This window comes from Rhea americana, unplaced genomic scaffold (assembly GCF_003343005.1).
Source record: "Rhea americana isolate MKP2758 unplaced genomic scaffold, rheAme1 scaffold_49, whole genome shotgun sequence".
NCBI classification, from domain to species: Eukaryota; Metazoa; Chordata; class Aves; order Rheiformes; family Rheidae; genus Rhea; species Rhea americana.
In genome coordinates this window covers 2766194-2791438 of record NW_028186634.1, presented here as the reverse complement: position 1 = coordinate 2791438, position 25245 = coordinate 2766194, and the positions used below count along the sequence as shown (strand labels likewise).

Sequence of the window (25245 nt, the reverse complement as noted above, 5' to 3'; positions counted from 1 at the left end):
TGATTTTGAAGGAAAAATTACGKGTTCCTGGGAACCCCTGTGGCAGCACGTGAGGTAAAATGTTTGTCTGTCTGTTGCAGTATCACAGGGTGACAGATTACCAGGGATTCTTGTAATTAAGCCTTATATGGAGAAATTAAACTCTTAAATCAGCAAGAAAAGGGCTTACCAGTGTAATAAAGATAATTCTGATTTACCCTTGTCCTGTCTCCCCAGATGTAATCCAAGCAGAGTGGCAACCTGGCATTCAGGGAGACCTTTTGTCCTTCACATGCTCCTCCTTCACATTTTCTTGTCTCACTCTTTTAACAAAAATGAGAATTAGATGCTAGCATGTCATATATCTGGTTAGGGAAACATCCACCGTACCATGCCTAAGGCGTTTCAGAAGGACCGACATCTGAGTGTCCGACCTCTTCTCCCCCTTCTGAAGCTTTAATAGCCCGTTGTCTTTCTGATATGTGTGCAGGACTACAATGTGCATTCAGCTACACTGAGTTTCTTTCTTTCCCTGTCTCATGTCCAAAATCAAAATGAGTCTCTTCATTCAATTGAAGATCTATTTCATAAGAGCTTTGATTTGAGGAGGATAATAATAAGTAGAAAGATGTTCGAGAAATAACATTTCTCACTTGTTTTGCAATAATGCCTAGTAGTCTAAAAAGATTGGGTCCCATTATACTAGAGACTGCTTCAAAATGTAGCAAGAGATATTTCCTGTCCCAAGGCATTCACACTGTAAGGAAACCTGAAATATGAGAGGGCAAAAAGCAACAAGTAAGTATGGAGAAAAGGGGAGCAAGGGGACAGAGAGTGCTGCTTTTCTTCTTGGCTGAAAAAGGCACCATTTGTTCCTCACAACCATCTGATTTACAATTGCAGTTGACTAATATCTTTTTGGTGCATCTGGATGAAGGCTCCAACCTAAGGGATGATGACAGCCAGGACCAGCTTACTTTATGGACTAACTGAGGAAAGTGCTTCCTACACTACAGAAGTAGCTTGGAAGGTAGCCCAGCAAACAACGGAGGCTGGTGAACCTGTAAGACTGACCAGCAGGGTAGGGCACTAACTTGGTAAGCAGTAAAGGGGGATGGRGCATAAAGCTATGAAGAGGAATAAAGGATATAAGGATGTAAAGGATAAAATAAAATTATCAGTGTGTAATGGACAAGGGCGGCAATGAAGGAAATCAAAGGAGGACTGGCAGGATCAGAAAAGCAAGGGTGAAAGTGGCCATTGGTGAGAAGTTAGAGAGCAGAGAGGAGAACGTAGCAGGGACAAAAGTTCAAACTATGAGATGCTGACAGAGTGTTGGGGAATTGAACTGGATACAAAATATTTCCCTGGTGAAGAAAGTCTTGCATTTGAGCACTCAAGAGATTAGTAAAGATGTTGTACATTCAGTGTCAGTGTCAGCTTCCAGAGAGAACGCACACAGGAAATGACTATACTTTCTTACTGGTATAATAATACAAATTAAATGCATCAGAAGTGAAATATATAATTTCCAAAATATTTCTGTACTTTACAAAGTCAGCAGTTTAGAAGGTTTATTTTATAAGTCAGCAGTAGGATAAATGTGAAGTACTTCTAAAGGAAACACCTGTGTTGAATAAAAACAGTAACATACCAGACATAACATGGGTGGTAAAACAAATGTTTAGCTTTCTCTGTAAAATCGTTGACAAAATTTTACCCAAGTTATCTCATTTGAAGAAAAATAAGCCTACATTTGTTGAAAATCTGTCACTGTCCCACTGTTCACGGCAGCATTAAAAAGTTTTTAGTAACTTTTTCCCAGTGAAACACATCTGGATTTTTAGTCTTATTGAAAGTTTTTATTGTGCTTCTATATCAGACTGTAATGTAATAGAATTGTTATTTATCTCTATATTTATTCAGTTTCTTCTTTATGGATAGTCTTGTGTTTTACAGGGTCTTTAATTATATTCCTCTACTAGCTGACCACTATAAAAATTGAAGTCCTCACCACAAATCTGTAAAAATGTTTCCACTTGCATTGGGAGACAAAAATAGAATAATTCCATGTCTTTTTGGATGGATGCCTAGCTGAAACTATGCAGGGTTTGACTGACAAGAGGATGTAGTCTTTGCTGAGAGCACTTTCTTTAAGGTCCTTTTTAGTCTTCAGGAATTTTTAAGCAGATGAATGAAGAGAGGATTTATGTGAGTTTCCCTTCATTTTTGTTACCTTTGCTTTTTTGGTAACTTTCATCTTTGGCAACGAAATCTTTACTGAAGTTTACTGAATAATAATCACAAGCGGGTAAGTAGTAACTTCAGGGGTTTTGATTTGAAATGGCACTCTATTCTTTTGTGTGCAGCTGTGGTAGAAGAATAAAACCCCTTTGTGTGGCTAAGCAAAAGTAGAATTATTTAAATGCACAGGATTTGCCAGGGTTATAACTGTATAGTCTTTCAGTGGTGAATAAATACGGTTAACACATGGCTCAGTCTGAGAATGCAGCAGAGAGACTTACTTGAATAAGTTGAGGATTATTCTGCATCAGAGTTTTCCCCACTGTGCTGCACGGCACATTATCCGCGTCCTGGGGAGCTTGCAGGGGAGCTTGCAAAGCAGAGCAGGTAATTGGCCGCTTGAGTTGAAGAAGCAGGAGAACTGTAATTGTTGGTAAATACAGAAAGAAAATGGGAACAAATGGTAATTATTAGGCGCGCTGGTATTTGTCCATAGTCTTCTGAGCTGTCTTTGAGATTCAATCTATAGTCACACCATGTAACAGCAATGGGTGTGTTAAATGTAATATTTAGACAGTTTAACTACTTTTTCTATCAATGCATTTTGGACTTTTAGCATTCTTTGAATATAAATAAGGAGATTGAATGTATATTTGGTCTTTCAGAACACTCCTTTTGTTGTTCAAGACATGTTTCTGTATCTTATCTTAGATTTCTATATCATTATTTTAAACCATATGTTCATTGTATGTAAACTTTCCTATCTCTAGCAGTGAATTTTCACAGTGGAAAGTGAATATAGCTCAGCTCCTAGGCACTTATTTCTGAACTTCTAAAGCTTGCTTACTCTGATGCAAATATTCCCTCTCGAAAAGGGAAAGCTATTCCTCAGATAGATACTCTTTCTCAGTTGTACATGTGGCAGTTTCTACAGACTGACTGAAAAAAGCTGTAATGATATATCTATGTTTTTTGCTGAAAATGATTTACATCCAGATGAGGCGTGGAAGTGTGTTGGCAGCGTAAAGACATTTGTACCAGTTTCCTCCTAAAATGGAGCCGTTTTCATGAAAAACTTTTTATTGGTTGCTTTTTCTTTTTCTCCTATCTTTAAGTAAATGAAGCATGTGGTTTAGAGTCAAGGCTGATAGATGCTTGAATAAGATAAAATCTATTTTAATTTTCAGAATATAAATACATTGGGTAAAAATAAATATATCTGGATAAATATATCTGGTATTTTGCAGATTTAGGTGTAAGGGTAATCACGCATGACTAGTCCTACTGGAATCGATTGATGCATGAGTATAATATTCACTAGCAAAGTCTTTGCTGGCTCATGCTGTATCTCGGGTCTTTTGACAATTTGGTTTTATTYTTTTTTGCTGAAAATCTGACCAAGAAACCTGTGCGCTGTGTTGGAACTGAGCTACACCTGTAGAAGGAGACCAAAATGAAATACTTTATGAATGTGGTAGGTCTGCATGAACTGTGTGTAGGGAGGGACTTGGAGCACTGAGAAACAGACCACACGTTTGTAACACTTCACTATCCTCATTAGCTTGTTTCCTTCTCTTTGTTAAAGAGGAAATCAAAAATGTTATTGTTTCTTTTATACACCCTTTTACTTTTTGAGGTGGCTTTAAAACTTCATCAGTGCTGTGTGAGGCTAAATAAGTAATAAAGCATTAAGGGAAATGGGGTTAAGATGCGCAATGTTAAGAATACTAGTATTTATTGGCAGTCGTCTTTTGGCTTATGCAATTTTTTTTTCCGAAGGTTACTGACTTATTCTCTTTACAGCCATCACTCTGTGTGCAGATGTGTTTTTTCCCCCTTCACCCTTTTTGGATTTTGGAGTTCCAAATACTTAATGTGTCATTTCTGGCAGATAGCTTTGGTGATGAAAAAGGAAATAAAACGGGCTTGAAGAAAGTTGCTTGAGCAGCACATACAGGATGACACAGCTGTAGAGGGTTCTTTGTTTTCGCAGGAGCTGTGTATTTCACACTGCCTCAATGAATACAGGAGGAAACGTATTTTTCTTGGGCCTTGAAAACAAATGTGGTCTTGGAGAGCAAGGTTTCCTAGCAGTGTAATCAGCTGGAGTAGTGTGAGTGATTGCATGCCAACTTTCTGTAGCCTCCTGAGTCCATGGCCCAATTAACTCCATTCTTCATTCTTCAATCATCTCTCCAGGTGGCTATCTGGTCTAAATGGGCCATAAAATAGGTGGAACGGGTGACAGGAATATGGAAATATCTTGAAGTGTAGGGAGTCTTGTGTACTTCTGCGTAAGAGTCTTTGATAGGCCTTCGGAGCCAGTGCTATCTGGAAAGGAAGGTAGCTAGTGAGCACCTGTGCTCTCTTCCTGATTGCTGGAAGACTCTCTCTAAATAACCTAGTAATCAGACGGAAGTTAGATTGCTTCAGAAGAGCTACACAGAGCACCAGAGCAGCCAGCTATGTGAACTTTCATTAGGCATGACAGCGTATAGTTTGTCAGAGACTAGATACTGTTGTCCTTATCTCTTAAGCAAGATTTCTGCTTTACTCCTTCCTCCCTCCCCCAAAGTGATTGATTGTAACTTTTCTAATCGGACTACTGAGCAGATGATTGTGCTTCGCTGCAAACAAAGTGGCTCTGTACTGTCCTCCCTGCGTTTTCTGCACTCTAACTGTTGGCCTTGAGAGGTCCATGGGATGGGAGGGAGCATGGGGTGGATGGTCTGGTGAAAGATGCTAACTCTGCACATGTCAGAGTGGAAAGAAAAAGCCCCAGGGAGCACCGAACTGGCAGTTGAAGCTCTGTCAGGGCAGCAGCACCTTGCGGTGGTACCTGGCAGAAGGAAAGCGAGAAAAACATTTTCCATGTTCTCCTTTTTCAAATGGCAGAAGGGTGTCAATAGGGACTAGAGGACAGGAAAATTGTGCAGTTTTAATTAAAAAAAAATCAAATTTCCCACCCAAGTTTGAAAGTATGATGTTTAATTGATAAAATCAAAATTCATTGTTCTCTTGCTCTTACAGAAAGGTACAACGCCAAARCATTCAACTTACCCACATTCATATTCTATACTGTCTTTATTTGCAGTTTGATGAATTTTTACTTCCTAGGCCATAATCTTGTAATTAGATCTCTCAAAAGTCAATGAATACCCAACTACTTGTAAAGGTCCTTGGGCATGGGATGAGTTAATTGTGATTGCAAGTAAAAGATTTTGAGAAAAAGGATTCTTGCCAGCCAAAATTTAGAAGGATCTCCAATATGGATGTAGATGTCCCACTGCGGAAAAGCACCACAGATTAAGGCAGCTCCTTGGCTTCTGGAGGAACCCGTTTTGCTCAGTGGGGCAGTACCAAGAGATCTTGCTCACTGGCGGTGATTAGTGGCACAGTCAGAAAGTGTCTGAGTCTCCGTGGTTGCACACCACCATGAGTACTGTGTCTGRCTGGCTGGACAGGTGAGGTTTCCTCCCTGCTTATGGAGGAACCAGGTAATAAACCCATTTTACTTCCTTCTCTTCGTTTTTAGGAGGAAAAGGGTCAAGTACTATACTGTATGTCTATGGCTACCTTTAAAATATGGCTAACATATTCAATAGGCAAAATTACTTACCTGATGCATTTCAGGAATTACAAATATGTCCTGAAACTTGGGTTTTTTTTTTGGATCCTTGTTCTCAATCATATCAAGTGACAAGCATGTGGATTCTGTACTGCAGATTGCTTGCGCACATTGAGTCACACTTGATTGTTTACAATACCAGAATGCTAAATTATCAAAATTACAGTACATCAGAGTTATGAAGAAAAGTTTTCAGTCAGATCTAATAGTCACCAGTGAAAAGCTACAGCTAGAGGAATTACGCTGTTTTTTACAGGCTCACCTCCTCAGGCAGTGCACTCTGGCAGAGCCCTAATGTTGTCAGTAGAAGCACATTAATTCRTCTCTGGCCAGAATAGGCCTTGATAGTTTTACATAAGTGATATCTACTTGAGGGAGGAATAAAATCTGTGATCTCATATTACACAAGTGTACCTGGAGAGTGAAGAGATTAAAAATAGACATGCTGGTAGCCTGCAGATTTAATTTATTCCTATCTCCCTCCTCCACCAACTGAATGCATCTAAGTGACTTTAAGAATTGTCAGAGAAACCTGAAACATGCAGAAAAGCTGCAAGAAGCTGGTGGGAACTTCTGGGGCGGTCGGTGTCCTGCTCTGGCACAAGGGCACAGGGAGGCCACGGCCACAGCCTGCCTGGGGGGAAGCATGGGGCAGTAAAGCCACCTGCGACTAAGCCCTGGCAGGGCCAGAGCAGAGCAGCAAGCTTCTTGTTTGCACACTGGGCCCAATGATTAGATATGAAAAATTTCTTTCAGTGCTGTTGTGTGCTAGTAACCAGGAGATCAGCGAAGGATCTGCAGGTTCATTTTCTGGTACTAAAAGACCCCCTTTGCACTCTGCCTTAGCTTACTGTGCTCTCTAATACTGTAGTCACTGTTGCACAGGGTGATGAAGGTGAGTTTAAGGTAGCCAAAATCCAGCCGTATCTCCTTGCAGACAATAGTGAAACTTGTACTTCTGATCCTAAGATGCAGAAACCTTCTCCGGGGCACAAGGTTTCCTTTAGGATTTCTTTCCATTCCTCTCTCACCTCCTGTTCTCACTTCAGGGCACCTGCGAGGTGTTGAGGGACCAGGCTCAAAAGGAAACCTAGCTCCGAAACACAGAGCGTGCCGTACGGGACGAGGCAGCGCCTTTAATCGGTCTCCCTCTGTCCCTGCGCCTGGAGCGCGCACCAGCGTGCAGAGGGTGCCTGGGCAGGGCTCCAGCGCTGGGGCCAGGGCTTCATGCAGCAGCGACTGCCCCCTTATTCTGCTCTCTCGTTGATCCCTGTTGCCATGGTAATGGGTCACTAATAGCCAAAAGCCACCAGCTCTAATGCTTTATAGGGTCTTGGCCAGGAAGGATAGAAACCAGTGCTGGAAGGGAGCTGGCATATTCAGTAACAGATTATCAGTCAGATCCTGAGTTGACACAGGCTGGGCTTAGCTATTTCTGCTGATGATCAGCTGTCTTTAAACGTGAAAAATATAACAAGAATGCTGGCCACAGGGTCTTTTTAGAAGTGTCGTCACACCAGCCATTTAGTATTTCCCCAGCTGAAGTATCCAAAAATTTCTAAAGCTTGTTCTGGAATTGGAGAACAGCCTGACTGCTGCCGCGAGTTTTCTGCGTTGCCCATGTCAGGTTACCTAAGAAGGTCAGATGCATGTACATGATCACTAATAGCCTGATTTTGATTATGTGTGTTAGCAGGTATGCTCATATTCTGCCCCTCTAAATTTGATGGAGTCAGGCTTAATGAAAATGTGTTGCTTTATTTTCACTCTTTCATTTTTTTCACTGCTTTAATTTCATCTGAATAAACATGAAAAGGAACACAAATTGGACCATACGGGTAGCACAGGCTCTATCACTTCTTACTGACTTTTCATGTCTTCTTTTCTCCAACACTGCCAGGAGATCCAGTACCTTAATTTCCTACAAACTCCTTAATTTTTCTGTGCATCGTGGCCCTGGGAGAACCGAGCAGTGGTGCGACCAGCTCTGCGAGAACCCTCACAAGGGTCCCCAGGGTGCTTCCTACTCTGCGTGCACCAGGGCAGCGCCTGGGTGCCAGGACTTCTGCCCAGGTTAGTTAACTGCAGCAAGTGGCAGCATTGAAGTGAGAGAAAAGCACAAGCACTAAACAAACCTGGGCAAAGACCAATCATCTCTCACCTAAACCTTTAATTTTTCTGGGGTGTTCAAGGTCTGCTGAAGGCAGTCAGACAACAGCATTCAGCAGCTAAGGCAGCTCTTCCCAGGCAGCTGTGTGCGCCTTATGGGGTAGTTAAAACTCATTGAGTGAGTACAGCTGTGTTTATTCTATTATTTACTTTAAAAAGTGGGTTATACCATATTATCTCTCCTTTTCATATATGTCTAACAGATGTATGACTTACAGGTAAGACAATTACATGCATTACCTTTGATTTTATACAAGTGGAGCAACGGCACAAAACTGTGTGTTCATGGGAATCCTTACTTGCAAGTGCAAGTTGCATTAGGATTGCACTTGTAGTGCTCTGAGCATGTGGACAGAAAGGAGCCAGGTCTAAAAATCTTTAGATTCGTATCTGTAGCCTCAAACGGTCATGGAGGCATTTCTAGAGCAATAGAAAATTCTGTAAGTGCTGTATTTCCAACCAGTGAGGGCTGCATCGGGAACCGTTTTTGTTAGCTAATTTCTGTCTTTAAGAGGGAGCAGTTTCCTTCCTCTCTTCATTTAATTCCTTTGCTACTTTGACCTTCACCTGCGTTACTTGCTCACTGAAATCCTCGAGGGAGGATCACTGTCAGCTCTAATAACCTGGCTGTCACTTTACACCAAGCGAAAGTAAATGTTTCATTTGCTAAATAGGCCAGTAGAAAACATTGCCTTTCTTACTATCCTTGCTTTTCCTGGTAGGTAAAAGTGTTTTGTTTTATGTGACTGAAAATGCATGAAATGGATTTGAAGCTGGAGATTTTAAGTGTCTTGAGTGAAGAATGTTATGTAAGACTTTTTTTTTTTTTTTTTTTTTTTTAACTGGTTGTACTGAAATATGGTCAGAGTAACAGCACAGGAGCTGGTTGCAGTGAAGTTTCTTGTGTTTCCAGCATTAAGATAAGGGATACACTATATAAGGAATACACTGTGAATTCCTTTTTGTTAGGAAGCTGCATAGGAAGCTATGGAGAGAGTAAGATTACTGCATTGAGTGTAGTAATATATTTGCTTCTGTTGATTTGACTCTGATTTTTAGCTGAAACTGAAACCGTATGCGGAGTTAAACAAGTGGTAAAAGGGGCTTTAAGCCACTTGAGCACTATCACATCCTCTTGTTCTGCAGCTAAACCCACAAAACCATGCCCTTGCTTGTGCAAAGTAAGCTCCCTTGGTGATGCTCTTGGGGCATGGGCAGCCCAGCTCCTCGGGCAGCTGAGGGTGTTCTTACTCGATGGTGTTTGGGTGTCGCTGCGACAGTGCAGCTATATCTCGCAGGTTCTCTTCTCCCCCCGGACCATTCCCTTCGAGCTTGCCAAAGCTGTCCCCAGTCACTGGTGAGCCGCAGGAGCCTTTGCCGGCAGAGGCTAAGGGACAGCAAGCTGCTAAGTAAAAGTGGCAGGAGTCCGGAGGAGTCAGAGGCTGTCCCAGCGATCAGCCTTTCATCCTGCTGCCCGCAGGAGTGGGCAGAGCAGCTTATCTCTGTTTCCCTGGGCTCTTTGATTTTCCCTTTTCCATGATCTGCGTAGACTGCAGCCTTGGGGTCCAAGTCCTTCTTTATCAGTACCCTAATTTATGCTCCAAATTTCATGTTTGCAGGAATGGAAAGCCCTATAAGAATAAGAGCAAGTTATTTATTTTTAAATCTAGTAAGTCTCAGGTATAGTGTCCATTGGTCTGACTGAGCTTTGAAAATGCACATGTATAATAGATAAACGCCTTCCTTCTATGCTGGTATCTCTTGATGGGCCAGGAAAGGTGTTGAAAAATGCCAAACCCAGAACTTCTGCAATGAGCATCCCTAATGGTGGGGAAATGGTTCGGTTTTCACGAGTGTTCAGTTTTCTAGGTTTTTTGTTGAAATTCTCCTTGGAAGTATATTGCTAAACTGTGAGTTACATGATTGATGACTCTGATAAATATCAGTCTTTTTTATCTGGCATCTGATTTCCAGTGAAAAAGAAAATACCCATGATAAGAGCTACCTGATCACAGAAAATCCCTCGGCCGCAGCTGAACTGTGCCCTAAGCAAAGCATTCTATGACCATTAAGCCATGTAGCTCTTAATAACAAGGGAGCGTTTGCTAATATTTAACTCAAATGTGATTTACAAACTTAAACTTTTAGTTAAGCTTTATATTTACTTAGTGAGCTTTCTGTGACAGTCTTTGTCCCCATGTAAGTAGCCACAGAACGATACGGCATGTTTTACCTATAGTGAACCCATTGCAGAAGTTCATCCTAGACCTAAGGATTTTACTTGTTACAGTCTCCATATATAAGAGAGTAAAAATAAGAGAGGTCTCTTTCATAGAAGTCAATAACCAAAATGTGGGATTAGGGCCTTATCTTGGACATTATGAAAGTATTTTGGAGGAGCTGATGGTAAAATATGAGCGGCCTTGATTTATTTCATTTCAAATGTTTGTGGCTTTCTTCACTGGAATACCATCCTGTTTTCATCATTCAAATTAGACTTCCTACAATTGCTTGTGAGAAAATTTTCCTGGCTAGAGAAGAGCCTTTCTCTGTTCCACGTGCTAGATTAGCTGAGTAAGAACCTTTGGAAGTGCCTTTCCCTCCCCTCGCTGCGTTCCTCGGAGAAGCCGTGTCAGTAGGCATCCAGAGCAGCGACTGCACACGAGCACCCCTGCACATGGGAGTAGGACTGCTGAGCAATGAGTTACTTTTTGGACAGATGATTTGGCCAAGAAATGTGAACCACTGCTTATTTATTCAAAAATACGATTTTGAAATTAATAATGTTTCTGAGACAGTTTACCAGGAAATACATCACTGCTATTTTGTTGTTCTCTACAAATGCAGGAACAAATAAAGAGCTCTGAAACAGAATTTGGAGGGAAAATTCTGAATCTCCGGAATCTGTTCAATTTTCAAAGTTAGACTACTGGTGAGAATGTGCTATGCATGTGAACTTGCATTTGCACTTACAAGCTGCAACTGAGGTTTTATAGCAAAGAATTAAGGATGCAAATTTGTATTTCTGATTCACATTTATAGACTGATTTTCTATGCTTTGGAAAATGAGGATCCCTTTCTAATTTTTGTTCAGATCTACGTTTTTTACTTAATTAAAAAAAAAAAAAAAACTAACAGATACAGATGGACTTTAAAAAGTGAGAGCTTGGCTCATAATGGCCACATAGGTGGAAAATGTCCTGCCAAGTATTTCTGGGATTAATACAGCCAATGCCTATGAGACCTTGCACTGTTATCAGTCAAAGAGCAGATTCTGTAAATTCCATAATAAATTCTTTGGGATTGTTACTCTTCTCCTGAATTTACAAAGCCATCCTCTCTGCCATTTCCTTTCTCTAGGCCCCCAAATCTGCCTTCCCTTTCCTTCCCTGCCCCGAAAACACTGCCCAAGCTCCCATTGTCTGGCAGTCAAAACCAGCGTAAAGCTTCTATCAAGCTCTTCAGCATAACTGTATACTGCTAAGATTGTCTCATATTGGATTCAGTCTACACCAGCAAAAGTAAAGATTTACACAATTATTTTCAAAATAATCTGTGGGACCTGATGCATGTTGCAGAAAGGTCAACAATGAAATAGGCTTGTGTACTCTGAACTGCTTCAAAATGATGTAACAGCAGCTTGTAGGGCCTGTAAGTGTATTGGTGTTGAAGAGCTGTTTTACAACAAAAATAGATTGTTTGTTTGGGTCTGAGCGTCATGGTGATTGTTCTGTATAGACGTGAAAGCAAAGACAGGATATGCTGCAAGTTGCCAGAACTACTAAGAAGCCCTTCACCAACGTGATAGTGGTACTTGTTCAGAATAAAGTACAAAACACCAAACAACACTGACTATTTGGTAGCAGCTACAAACTCGTCACCTCTATACAAGGAGGAGGGAAGATATATGTCACTTTTCTCTCGATATGAATCATTAGATTTTTAGTGGATCTGGATTCTCCACACTCCCTTCATGGAGGGGTCTTGGAATCTTTCCACCATCATGGATGGAAAAATAACCACCATTTTTATTTTGATACCAAGCTGGTTGTAGCATTAGAGACCATCATTAAACCTAAGTTTCTTGTCCAAACTAAAGCCAAAGGCAGAAGGATGTTTCCTAGGTGCATACAAGAACATACAAGAAATATGTGTGTTCTTAAAATGTTATTAGAGAGAAGAGATGAATTTGTAAGAAGGAGCCTAACTCAACTGTCCCTAGAAATTATTTGAAAAAAAGAAAACAGTTCTAAAGGTGGAAGAAAATCTTAGGCCCTCAGACTCGTACAAATCTCTTTCTAAAAATTATTCTGATCATAAACTGCAAAAGGTAAATACTATTTTGTTTCTTTTTAATGCAGCTTTTTTACTGGAATGGCATATACCCACCCTGCAGTATTCAAGTGTAGTGTAAGAGCTCTTAGGTTAGTGCTCTGTCCTTCCATCTCACATCAATAACCCATACGAGCAAAGAACTGGCCTTGGGACAGGACATGGTACAGATAATATTGTTCAGTTTAAGAATACTCTTCTTCTCCTCTTACTTTCTTAGGGAGGTTCCATGGATAAACACGTTGTCTAAACAAAGTACTTATAAAATGTGTTTTTTCCAAGAGCTAAGTTACTTCACAAACACCTGGAGACTGATTTGGGAGCTATTTCCATGGAGAGGCTGGCAGTTCCGCCTCAGGAACAGGCAGGACAACAGCTCGGGGTGATCAGGTTTCCTGTACCTCGACTTCTCGCTTCTGGCTTCTGCCTTCCTGCTCCTGGTTGGCAGCTCTTGCTGATACATCTCCTGAGGTAATCTCAGGTTTTTTCTTTAATCTAGCATTGTTTTGTTCAGTTAGGGATATGAAACTATTTGTGTTGATCTTGTTATTTGTTTCTATTTTCAGTTCAATTTTCTTTGCCATTGTCAAAACCTGAGCACAAGAAGCTACGTCACAAAATAATAGTAAATAAAAATATATTTAAAACAAAACAAAAACACTGTTTTACACTGTGAATTCATCTACCATTTGCCAAAGGCAAACTACAGCTTAATGGGCTTTGAAAATAGAAATATCAAATTAATCAGATCTATTTCTATGGAAAATAAATGAGGCAATTCTTATTGCATGAATAAATTGTTCCTTTCAAATATTATTTTGCACCATTATTGCTTCAAGTACCCATTTATGTAATCTCCTAATGAAAGGACTCTGTAGCAGCCAGCACATAGCGGGTATGGAAAAGGCTCAAAATTTCCCATTTGTTTCGAAAGCAATGCAGTATATCAGAAAGGAGAGAAGAAGGGGGGGGGAAGAGTAAAGAGCTAGAACTCCTTACTTTCAATGAATAATAAGAACAGTGAGCTAGCTGGAGGGTAAGTCTTATAAAAGGAACTATGTAAAGAGTTTTTCACACTGCCTGAGGTTTTCTTTGTTAAAAATATATTCAAGTAGTCTAGAGCTATTTTCAATTTAAACTACTTTCTGTTGTTCTCTCCCTCCCACCCTGCCCAGGCTCTTCCAAACTAACGTTGAGGGAACGGACACACAGGTATTTGGCTTGAAGAACACGAGATGAGGATGCTAAAGAGGAAATAAGGTTGCTTGAAGGATGAAACTGACCCATCACTGCACTGTATAACTATTCACCTGTATGAACTTATACGCTTTAGTAGCTATTATATATACTAAATATAAGTAACTATAACTCCAGATTTTGGAGAAATCTAAGAGCAACTTTATGTGCCAAATTAATCTGTTTATTATCTGTTATAATTTGATTTCATAAACAAAGTACCTATCAGTGGAGATGAGATCATATCTTAAAATCCAAACAAACTCTGTATTGGATCCAGGCCTCGGTAAAGCAATGCCTGCCTCCCTTTGGCCTGGCTGCTTTCTGAAAGAAGATTCAGCTCAGTGCTTGTTCCCCTGTTTTCTTCTCAGTAAGCATCAGGTGCCTGGTGCAACCACAAAGGGGACAGACCGAGGTCTTCACAGAGCAGAAACTTGTATTTTGGTTCCAGCTCTTTGATTATTGAGGTGAACCTATTTCACTTTTTTCCAGTAAAAACAAAAGTATGTTCGCAGCAAAGAATTCTTAAACTTTGATTACTGTGGAATGTAATGGCCTCAATCTGGGGCCAAACTTTGTTCTGCCTTGCACTTACGTAACTGTAGTACTTACAGTAGTTTGCAATCACACTGCAGGCTATTATATATCTCTCTTCTAAGAAATCATCATTTCTGAGTGCTAGCTGCAACGTCTGAGATACCAGAATTATGCCCATACACAGAAAGTGGAAATAGCCATGGCACATTGCGTATTGCAATGTGGTGAGTGTCGGGAAATACGTCGGGGTTTCCATGATAACTGTTTTTATGGAGCTAAGTTTTCCTAAGTGTCTGAGAAGAGAATTTGGTCCATTGCACATACTGTAATGCCTATCCTATGAAGACTTTAGTTCAGCTGCTAATTTTTTAGCTGATGGATACATTTTTGGGGGGAGGCTAGATACCACATGAATTGTTCCAAAATAAGTTAGTCACATGCTTAGAGTCTCATTTAGTCATAAGCACATGTGAGAATAGCATCCAGGAGTGCTGAAGGATACTATCTTATTCTAACTAGGCAACAGAGGTTCTGTTAGAGAGCTTGTGGAGTTTCGTTCTCCGGAGATGTTCAAAACCCACCTGGACATGATCCTGTCTAACATGCTCTAGGTGACCCTGCTTGAGCAGGAGGACTAGATGATCTCCAGAGGTCCCTTCCAACCTCAACCATTCTGTGATTTTGCAACAGTCTCAAACACCTAATTGAAAGCAGATGTGCAATGAGACCACTTCCTACAGGAACTGCTTGTCAGGCCTGGAAAAATTATGCTGTGTTGGTTTTCTATTGTTCTGATTTGCTCTTTGACTTCCTGGAATTTGCAGAGTTTAAACTCAAATATGTGGCACCTGAAAGCAAAATGGGAATAAATCCCTATCTTGCCTTAATGCCATGAGTTTGCTATTTATTTTTGAGGGCAATGTGCAATCTGCATATGACACATTGCAAGTGGGAAGAAACAGGTTTCGTCATTGATCTCTGAGACGCTGGGTTCTTGGTGGTCTTGGTGTTGTGGAAACTGAGGGATATTTACAGATGGATTTGGATATATAAGATCTGCTGCAAACATAGATGCAATTTTAATACAACCTTACACAAGAGATTTATAAATTCTACTGCCTTTTACCGGTGAATTAACTAGGGATGTCGAAAAGTTACGTCAATCTCTAGTTTGCCAAATGCTGTAGGGAAAAACTACAGTAAAACCTTGTAAGTTAGACAGCTTTCTACTCTTCTAGAGCTAATCTGTCAAGATTTGTTGTTGCAGTTGTTCTTGTTTTGAGATGAGATTTGCATAGCTGTGTTGATTTGTTGGTCATTACACAAATGTGCTACAAGACTACTGTTTCTTGGCCTACACATTTTTTTATTTTAACAGAGATACACGGAGATGTGAAAATAATCATGTTCAAACATTTTGATAGCTTTATTGGCTATGATGACCAAAGGCTTTTGCTTTTCTTTTTCTTCCATCATTACAGAGTCTTTCATGACATCAGGACAGCTGGTAAACACTTGCTCCATTCTGTTAAGAGCAGAATCAGCTGTGTTTATTATTAACAATAGTGTTGATCTAGGAAAGAAGTGACTAAAAGCAGCACAGAAATGAAATGCTGCAGTCTAGATGTGACCACTATTTGGCAACTAGTCTAATATACGAAGTCCTTTCTCCTCCTTCTAAGCCCTTTGGAGTTCATGACTTGCCTGTCTCATGTTCAAGCTGCTTTTCTATGTCTGAAACGTTTTAATGGTCTATTTACATTTGTCTTTGCCTATTCTGTGGCTTTACTCAATGCTTGTCTTGTCTGGTGAAGAAGAGACTGCAACTCCTTCCCTATAGCAGCAGCACCACTGAGGACTTTCTCCTTTGAACACCACACATTGTTTTATGTAGCTTCCACTACAATAAATTAACTCAACTTGTAAGAACTAGCAAAAGAACTCTTACGAGTTAACAAAATACTTTCTCTCAGTGGCATGTTAGTAGTGCATTAGTAGTCTGTGTTCTTTTAATATTAACGAGAGAAAAGTAGGACACAATTTAAAGCTTTTATTTTATAGTTGCTTTAGTGCTCTTTTGAGAGATGTAAGATTCAAATGAATTGCTCTGCAAATTCAGTTACACAGTTAATTTCATATATGTTTATATGAAAAATGGTTAAACTAGGAGTGTTCTGTTAACAAGTTTATAAAAAAAAATCAGCGGATGGGCTATAATAGATACATTATTGATAGAACAATGAAAAAGTTGCATAGCAAAAATATATTGTTAACTATGAGTGAAGGAATATTTAATTCAGCAGAATTGTCTGTTCCTTTTAATAATCTATTGGGTGTTTAAGAGCTCTTTTAGAGTCATCTGAAAGGTTTTATGCTCAATAAACTTAGCATGAGAGAGACTGGTGCATTACAGTAGGCTTATTCAGAGTGCAGTACCAGAGAGGACAGAAACCTCCAAGGTGCTAATAACAAAATTTATTCCTGCCTGTTCATCTGTACAAGTACACAGCGTATGAGATGAACAAAGCCCCCCTCTGCCTCCTGTTCTTGCTTTATGATTTCTGCTGAGCAACAGGGGAAATTACCTTTCCTTTAGTCAAAGAACTAGCTTTGCCCATGCTTAAACCTCTTAGAAGCAAAAAAGAAACTCAACACTAAGTCATAGCTGTGTTTCAAGAGCCACCCCTTCCACGATTCCCCTCCAAAGACTGTGATCATTGTTTTGTAAAGTTGCTCTTTAGTATTGCTCAAATGGATCAAAACCACTACAAGAATAAACTAAAATGCAAGTAAGCAATTAAAGAACTTTGGAGAAATGTTTATAATTTGTCCATAACAAAATATTTCTCTGAAATAATAAAACAGTGACAAATCTTGCTAAAAGACTTCAGTGAAACTGAGCACTGGGTAGCTGACCTAACTTAATGCAAGTCAACTCTGCTGGTAGGACTCCTTCATAATTTTGTGATGGATTTCAAGTGTTTTTTTCCAGTAAATGCTGATTGAAATATTTCCAGCCCTCAAAGAGGCAATCTGCACTGGTATACTGCAGTCCATGTTTATGGAATAAAAATAAATGTATTTCCAAACGAAAGATTTAGAATAGAAAGAAATAGAATAGAAGAACAGAAAATCTGCTAGGCCGAGTGCTATGCAGGTTAACTTGTTACCCCTCTACTGTAGAAGAATAAAACACAGCCTTTAAAGTGTTTTAAATATGCTACTAGAAATTGTTGGCAATAGTATAATTAGATCAAATGCAAGTTGCGTTTTCATACTGCAATACTGAAATAATATTCTCTGATGCTACAAACATTTAGTCATGAAAGAACTGTCTGTGCTCACAAGTCGTCAGTGGATTTGCTTCAAAAACAAGATTCACAGTAGCGGAGAGCCCCTACCACTTTGCTGGGATGCGATGAAGTTCTCTATGTGAGCGCTGCAATACTGACTGGTGCAGCGTGAACTCAGTTACTCATTTGAAGGGTCTGTGTTTCCTAGTGATACGAAAGAAGACATTCGCTGTTGAATAAACAAATATGTGATTAACATATGCCAGTCTGGGATTTCACGGCCAGTTGCACCTCCTCATGCTGTTCTATGCATGTACAGTAAATCTGAGGCTTCCAGAAAGCATTAAGCTATTGTACTTTATGCAGTTCCAAAGTGTCAGAGCTACGGTATACATGATAGAGCTGCACCCATGATTTTCAATGCCAGTGAGAAATGGCCCGTGAGCAACAATACCGGGACGTTCTGTGTGTTAATAGGCTTATTGTGTGTCAGGAGATTCCAGATTAATTGAAGGATTCCTCAACAAGATTTCAATGTGACAAAGCAAGGATGTATAGCAATCCTGGGTGATCAACTATATTCCAGTTTTATATACGGTGAATTGAGTCAGGCATAGGTTGTGATTCCATTGCAATGTTAAGATGGGAAGTGTGGCAGAGCTGTTATTAGAACCTGGGAATTTCTGACAGCGTCTCTCAATGAGCTGATGTCACAGGGCTGTTCTTGTGTATGCAGGCAAGTTATGCAAACATTATTTTTTTTTAAGAAGCAGGGGAGACAGACTTAGTACTTCTATATGTCTTTTTCTTGTAACATGGCTTCCTACTGAAAATGTGAATTGTCATTTTTGTGATGTCCAAATTACCCAAATTTGTGCAAATAATTCCTTTATAGGATAATATTTCAGGGGATCAGAAGTCTGAATAATGAGCAGGCAGGTGCTTGTCAGCCATAGTGCTTGTGTCGTTTTGTTCATATGTTAAACACTGTCCACTCCGAGACTGTACTCATAACAGATATGTAGCCCATGCATCTTCTCTTGTTAGTGAAAAGGACAAAGTGTGTGAAGAGACTTTTTGGAATATTGGTATATTCCAAGAATGAGAAAAACGTATATTACCAAAAGCAGCCTGAATTTCCCATCCCATGTTTCTCTCTCACTTTTCTTCTAAACAATAAACTGATTTTATCTGAGTGTTTGGGTTGTGTTATCATTGTTCCGTGGTCAAGTTCTTACTCCCAAGTTTCTCTTACTTCTGCACTCATCTGCTCTCTTTTCCACGTGAATCTACATTGTCATTCTTAAGGTCATCATTTGCCTACAGCTATGTGGGTTTGGTACTATTTTTGTCACGGCGCATATCAAAAGACACCGTAGTTACTCATTGTGATTTCTAGTATGAAAGTAGTGGAAGTCTGTGCAGCATATTCCTATGTCTCAGATTTTATTATTTGAAATAGATGGCCAACTACAATCTCTGTACATTTGATTTGTTTAAAAAATGCTTTGGCCAAATTTTCACATCTTTAAAGTTATTAAATTTACTGTAATGGTCTTTAATTGAGGGTTATGTTCACACAATGGAGGATAAAATGGACTGAAATCTTTTTGCAGAGCTATAATTTTTTTTGAACCTGATGAGTTCCCATCCCATGAGGAAAATACAGGTTTTTGAATGTGTCCTGTACACTTGTCAGATTTGACAACCAGGATTTAGATTTGTTAGGGCTACTGAAGATAAATAGTATAGAGCAAGAAATAACGAGAGGAACACGATCAAGTCTAAACTAGATTGGTGAGAGGGCTGGGTGATCAGCTCATATCAAAGTGACATCATGTCAAAATCATAACCATGTTGAGGCAATCTGGGGAACACAGACTATTGCATCGGTTCAGGAACAGCAAATATGTCACCTGCTAGATAATGCACTGCAGTTAATTCGACTGTGGGTGCTTCACAGGAAACTGAAACTTGCAGATGTTATAGTTTTGTTTGACTTTTTTATATAGAAAACCTAATGTATTTCTAGATACACTTCATAACTAAGTGCTAATAAATCTAATGCATACACTCCTCTTGAAAACAGACCGCATGACAGGACTGAGAAACCTGTATTGAAATCCATTCCACTGTGCTAAATACAAAAGTGCAACCCAATAAAGTTTGGGGTTATTTTTGTATAGTTTACAGATTACACGGGCAGGACAGAAAGGTTAGGGGAACAGAAGACTAGCACTTTGCTCTTTAACACTCATCACAACCTCCTTCTTTGTAGAAAGGAACATAAGGCTCTAGTTCAGCAAAGCAGAACTTTATTTGACAAAGAACATGCCCAGATCTTCAGCATACGCTTCTACAATTTTCTGACTAGGCATTTTGCTGAATCAGGGCATAAGTGACTCATTTGCTGCACAAGAACCAGAGACAGAATCAAGACTGGTGCTCTAACCAGCAAATCACTTCCATGCAGAAAAGAGGGTCTCTCAACTAACGAACTAGCAGGAACGGCTGCTTCTGAGTGGCACTTAAGGCAAGTCTGCTATGTAGCTGTTCCTCACGAGGCATAAAAGCCATGGTAAAAATTGTGAGTCTAAGCAATCACATGTGGGGCACATTCTTCTCAGTGTAGTTCTCAATGAAATTTTCTGTACTTGATTTCTCTTTCATGTTCTTAAGATCGATGTCAGACATTTAGAAATCATTTTTATTCCATGCATTTTGATGGAGAAACAGCGGCTGTGCCGTGTCGGATCTCGGGCAGCCTGTGCTCTGAACCAAGGGAAGGTTTGAGACGTCAAAGGCAAGCAGAAGGACAATGCAACTCATTTCACTGAAGAGTCACAAGCAGCTTAGCTGGGAAGTGCTGAGGTTGCTGGCCCTAAAGTAGCAAAGCACTTAAGCAGATGTCGGGTTTTGAACACGCGAGGTTTTTCATTTCGGTTCCTATGAACATCCTTAAGTACTTTGCTGGACTGTGGTCCTGGCAGGACTGAAACCTGGACATCGTTACACATTAAGCAGTGTAAGTTAAAGCAAGTTTGGATTTGTACCTTTTTCTTATATTACATAACTCAGGTATGCTATTTTTCTTCTGGCTGCTCTACTTTTTTTTGAGTTTGAAAGAGTTTACTGTTTTTCCATAATATTAAAGTCTAAATTGTCTTGCTATTAGATATGCATACATGCTTAAAGGACTTGAAAAAATAGAAAAATACTCTTTTTCCAGAGCTTTGAGGCTTTCCATAAAGAGAACTGCAATCTTGTCAAATAAACTGGTAGGGAGACAGAACTGTTTGGATTCTGGCCTGTGAGAAAGAGGTAAGCTTGAGAGTTGCTGTGCTTCTGTATTTGCACTTAGTGAAAAATAAAGCAAATTAACAACAGCCGATCGTGGATAAAGGATGTTCAGGCAGGAACTTGCAGCTAACAGCAAACCTTCATAAATGATGTATACTAGAAAAGGAGTGCTGATGAACTCGATTCTGCTTACGTTTCATGATTTCGTTACACACCCCTCTGTGCCTCCTAGGTGATGATACTCCTCCCTTTTGTAAAGTTTCTTCATTGTATACCTATATATTATTAAGAAGGATTTGGAAGGTTGGATGGCAAATATTGTATGCTATGAATTTTTCAAACGGCATTGTTAGCATCAACTTGCTGGATCAAGTGTTAATAAGGCCACCAAATGATGTTTCAGCACAGAGCTACTTATGTTCTTTTTGGTTGATGAGAAGAAAGCTGGACCAAGCTGGGGGCAGCCGTAATGATTTGGACAGTAGGAACTGGACTAGTTCCTACAACTAGGTACAGTTTGCTATGTTGTAGTTTGCAGGCTTCCTATTCTTATTATTCTTCTAAAACAGATCTTTACAAATTAATTGAGGATCTCCTTTGGCCTGGAGCGAAGGAGAATGCAGCAGTTCTTCAGTGGCAGCGGAACACCATCTAGGCAGAGGGACTTTGTTCCAACTTTGGGTATTCTGTCTTCCCAAGTAATGAGTCTGTCTGAGATTGAGGGACATCAGCAGTTCCCAGTACACAAAACTGGACCAGTGAAGCAACCAAAGAGGGTATGATTTCAGGAAGAATTTTTCTTATATATATAAAATAAAAATCTTTTTTAGCAATTAAATGTTGGTCTTTCGGGACAGAGCACTGATACCGCTGTTCCTCTAGCCAGATGTATGTAAGTTTCTGTTTCCCAAAATGTGCCCAAATATGTCAACCCCCTAGAACACGATACTGATTGCCTTAGTTACATTACAGACCTGACTATTATTTTGAGGTTATGTAGGTCTTCAAAAGGGCTGAATTGGCCCCTTCGTTTCTTTTCCGAAAATTCTAGGTCAGTAACAAAGCACGAGCTCAACTTTCATCCTTTGCTCCAGCTGAGGTAAAAGGAATTGAGTCCATCTTCAGCATTATATTGTCAACCACTGGCCCAAGCTCTGGTTTAATGCTATCTGACAGTCTAATAGTATTCAAACTAATAGGTAGACTGGTGTTCAGAATAACTGTAAAATAAGTAAGCAGAGCTTTGTAGACTGTATGTATGAAAACCATTTTCTTTTTTGATTCCAAGTCAATTATTGAAAAAGCGACTGAGACTGCAAAGCTTCTACAGACAGTCTCCTAAGAGAACTACTTGTTTGGAAAACTTCCAAGCTGGCGCAAAGGTGGCATGATAGCCACTTCTTACCTTTGGTGTTGGGAGGACCTAGGAGGAAGAAAGAGAAAATAAGTGTGTTCCCAGCTGCACAGGATTATCTCCTGTTCTCCAGATCCTTGGGTCCACATGTGTTTGGAGAAGTGGAATAGATTTTGAGCAGATGTGGGTATGCCTTGCTAGCACTGGGAACTAGGCAAGCCACTAGCTTAAAACTATCTGCAAGGACATGATTACTGAGTATTGGGGCCAATATGCGTACATGAGATTAGTGCTTTTCTATCTGTGGCCAGAAAAGTAGCTTTGTTAGTTGTCTGTTATGATCGTCAATTTTTTAAATCCAGACTAGAAATGAAAGGTCATTTAACTCCCCTCTCCATACCACTACCACCTCTTTCCTTCTCCTATCTCAAACATACCTAAACTAGTTATTTGGGACTGAGCAATGGGGAGATGGTGCAAATTATGAACTCACTTGTCCTTGACATCACATGGCTGTGGGGGGTGCGTAACCTGGGCCTTGTACACTATGTAGAGATTAAAAAGGAGAGGGAGAAATAAGACATCCTTTTCACAAGGTGCAGCAACATTTGTCCCCTTCCTGGTAAGCCTATTAATTCCACGATGGGAAACGTCTCTTGCAGCGACTCTTTGATCTTGGTTCTGCTCGTTAGTCTTTGTAGTGACCACTGAAGAGGAGGCATATGGATATGTCAGTCTTGTGGGCAGTATGTTTTCGGGGGGTTAAGGGGTTTTGTATGATTGTGCTCAGTGCAGCCTAGAGATTTAATGTGCCTATGTAAGGCTAAACCATGCTGCACCGTGGCATTGCTTACTCCTGTCTTGCTGTCCGCTGTGCAGGCCTGCAGTGGGCAGAAATGCGTATAACAGTCCTACAAGTTGCCTTGGAAATCTGGCTTATAGGATAAATGACTGTTTGTCTGTTAGGATGGACTGAAAGACAGAAAGGTAAATGCCATGCCTAAGTACTAAACTATGCTACTATACTATGAAAAAGCAAACTGACCTTAACATCTATATTGTGTTATTATGCTAGCTTCTTTATTATTCTTGATATGTAGCTTTGAAAACTACTTTTAAACTTTAACATGAGCATATTTATGTCAGATGATCCAAAGGAACACTTCGTGCTTTTTGAGGAGATGGTTTCTTTCTTATTAACTTTTTGGGTTGTCTGATCATTTTTGTATTTCAGAAACTGAGTATTCTATTAGCCGTTAAAAGATGAGGTAGACACCAGAACCAAAATCTCAGGGTATCTGTTTTCATCTTCTGCAAGTAAGATTATTTTAATTATGGCAGTAATTAGTGTGATGTTTTACTAATGATGAAATGTGAATTGATTTAGTAGTTGAATGCTTTGTGTGATCAAAGAAAGTTCATTGTAGCACACAGCTTTTAAGTACTAGTAAATAGTAACTAATAACTAGTTCCTAAAAATTGTGGTTGAAGTAGTGAAATTTTAGGGAGAACAGCTAAATATTTTTCTGCTTTATGTGAAAACCTTCCACATTTTGAATTTTTTAAAAGTTATTCTTCATATACTCTAGTTAATACTGACAACACAAATAACTTATTTTCAACTGGTTGCTGATGGTCTTTACTCAATTGTTAATAAAGAACCCTTATAATACAAATATATTACCCAAGTTATACAAATAAAAAGTTTTTTACTTTTTCCAGACTCACTTGCTGACTGGCCAGCTGGTCTGTCTCACCTGGGTGGGTGGATGATTCTTTTTTTGAAGCCAGTATTTATTATACATCCGTTATAGTGTGATAGAGCAAGCAGCTGCAAGGGTCTAGGTCAATCTCTGCAACAGAGCAGTGGCAAACAGGAATGTGTGCTCCTGCTTGTGTCCTTGTCGGGATCCGTCTAATGCATTGAACTGTGAACTGTTAAGACAGACACAGGCCCATTCCTGATAGATTGTAACCTCTGGTACCAGGGCAGGCTGAGGACTGGGGTTGTATTTTCTTAAAAAGCCACATTATTTAATAACATTTTTTAAATCTCAGAACCTGAAGAGTTTACACATACTGGATTCTGTGATTGCTGTTTCACAGTTCAGTACTGAAGTGGCAAATTTACTCCTTGCCTATTGGAACAGGCTTTATTTTTGCTTTACTCGAAGCTGTTTAGTTGCCTTTTGCTGCTGCCACTTTTTTCTAGCCACCATGATGTAGTTGTGCTAGAGACTGCACTTATTTACGTAAGTGCTTGGAGTTGGCTAGACACTGTGATGGTTGTGTCACATCCTCGACAGTGCAGACAAGCAAAATTGCTCTCAACTCCAGTGCAGTGTGCTCCTCTGGAGAGCAGAGTAAGCTGCACCTAGGCGAATAGAACTGATCGTGGTAATCTCTGTACTTGAGTCCCTGTACAGACAATGCTTTAATCTTTACATAAAATCCCAAGAAAAGATCAAAACAGTTGAGATAGCTGTGCCAAGAAAAGACAGAGAGGGAGCTTGAAAAATAGTTCCCCAGTAATTTTTGCATATTTGATCTAGTCTACCTTAAGAAACACACTTACTTACCTCTGTGATTTTTTTTCCTAGCTCTGATTTCTATCCCTTGCACTCTCTCCTCACCCTCTCCCCCTGCTCTACAAGCCCTTTGCCAACTTCAGAACGTAACAAAAATAATAAAATACACTAACTGTGTCTACGCTGAGGAAGTGGTTTCCTTAGAAATGGTAATCATATGAAAGCTATAAATGCTGATACCAAAACCATATTTGAATATACGGATGTGGGTTCTAGAAAAAGGGAAATGGGATGTGTTTGCTAGCTAAAGGGAAAATCTTGTTGCTGCCTAGGCTTTTTGCCAAAGTACAGCCGAGTAAGATTACTTTAGGGATTACTTTAGGTGCATGTTGTGTGGCATTTTTCTTCCCTCTTGCTTTCTCTGTAAGGTGTTCATAGGAACCTGCCTATGAACACAGAAAAGCCTGAGTATATGCATTACCGTGATTCAATTTCATATTTTCATGGACTCAGAGGAAAGGGTGGGTATATGCTTTGAACACTTGGTTTTGGGTCCACAGGCTAGACAGGACTCCCTGTGACACCTGGGAAAGGGGTGCCTTTGAGAAACGAGGGACAAAAGGGGAACTCACCCGTTACACCAGC

The 25245-nt window shown here is 39.9% G+C and overlaps 1 protein-coding gene across 3 annotated transcripts in view; it reads left to right on the top strand.

The window, feature by feature from the left end:
• Positions 1–1027: 1027 nt before the first annotated feature.
• Positions 1028–25245, top strand: part of INSC (INSC spindle orientation adaptor protein) — a 143877-nt gene continuing 119659 nt past the window's right edge. For 2 of the 3 annotated variants that reach the window (XM_085317163.1, XM_085317160.1), the window contains exon 1: positions 2182–2290. The gene's annotated coding sequence lies outside the window, so the exon portion shown is untranslated. Of the gene's footprint in view, positions 1077–2181; positions 2291–25245 lie in introns of those variants that run through there. The other variant, XM_085317161.1, reaches the window with a different exon arrangement.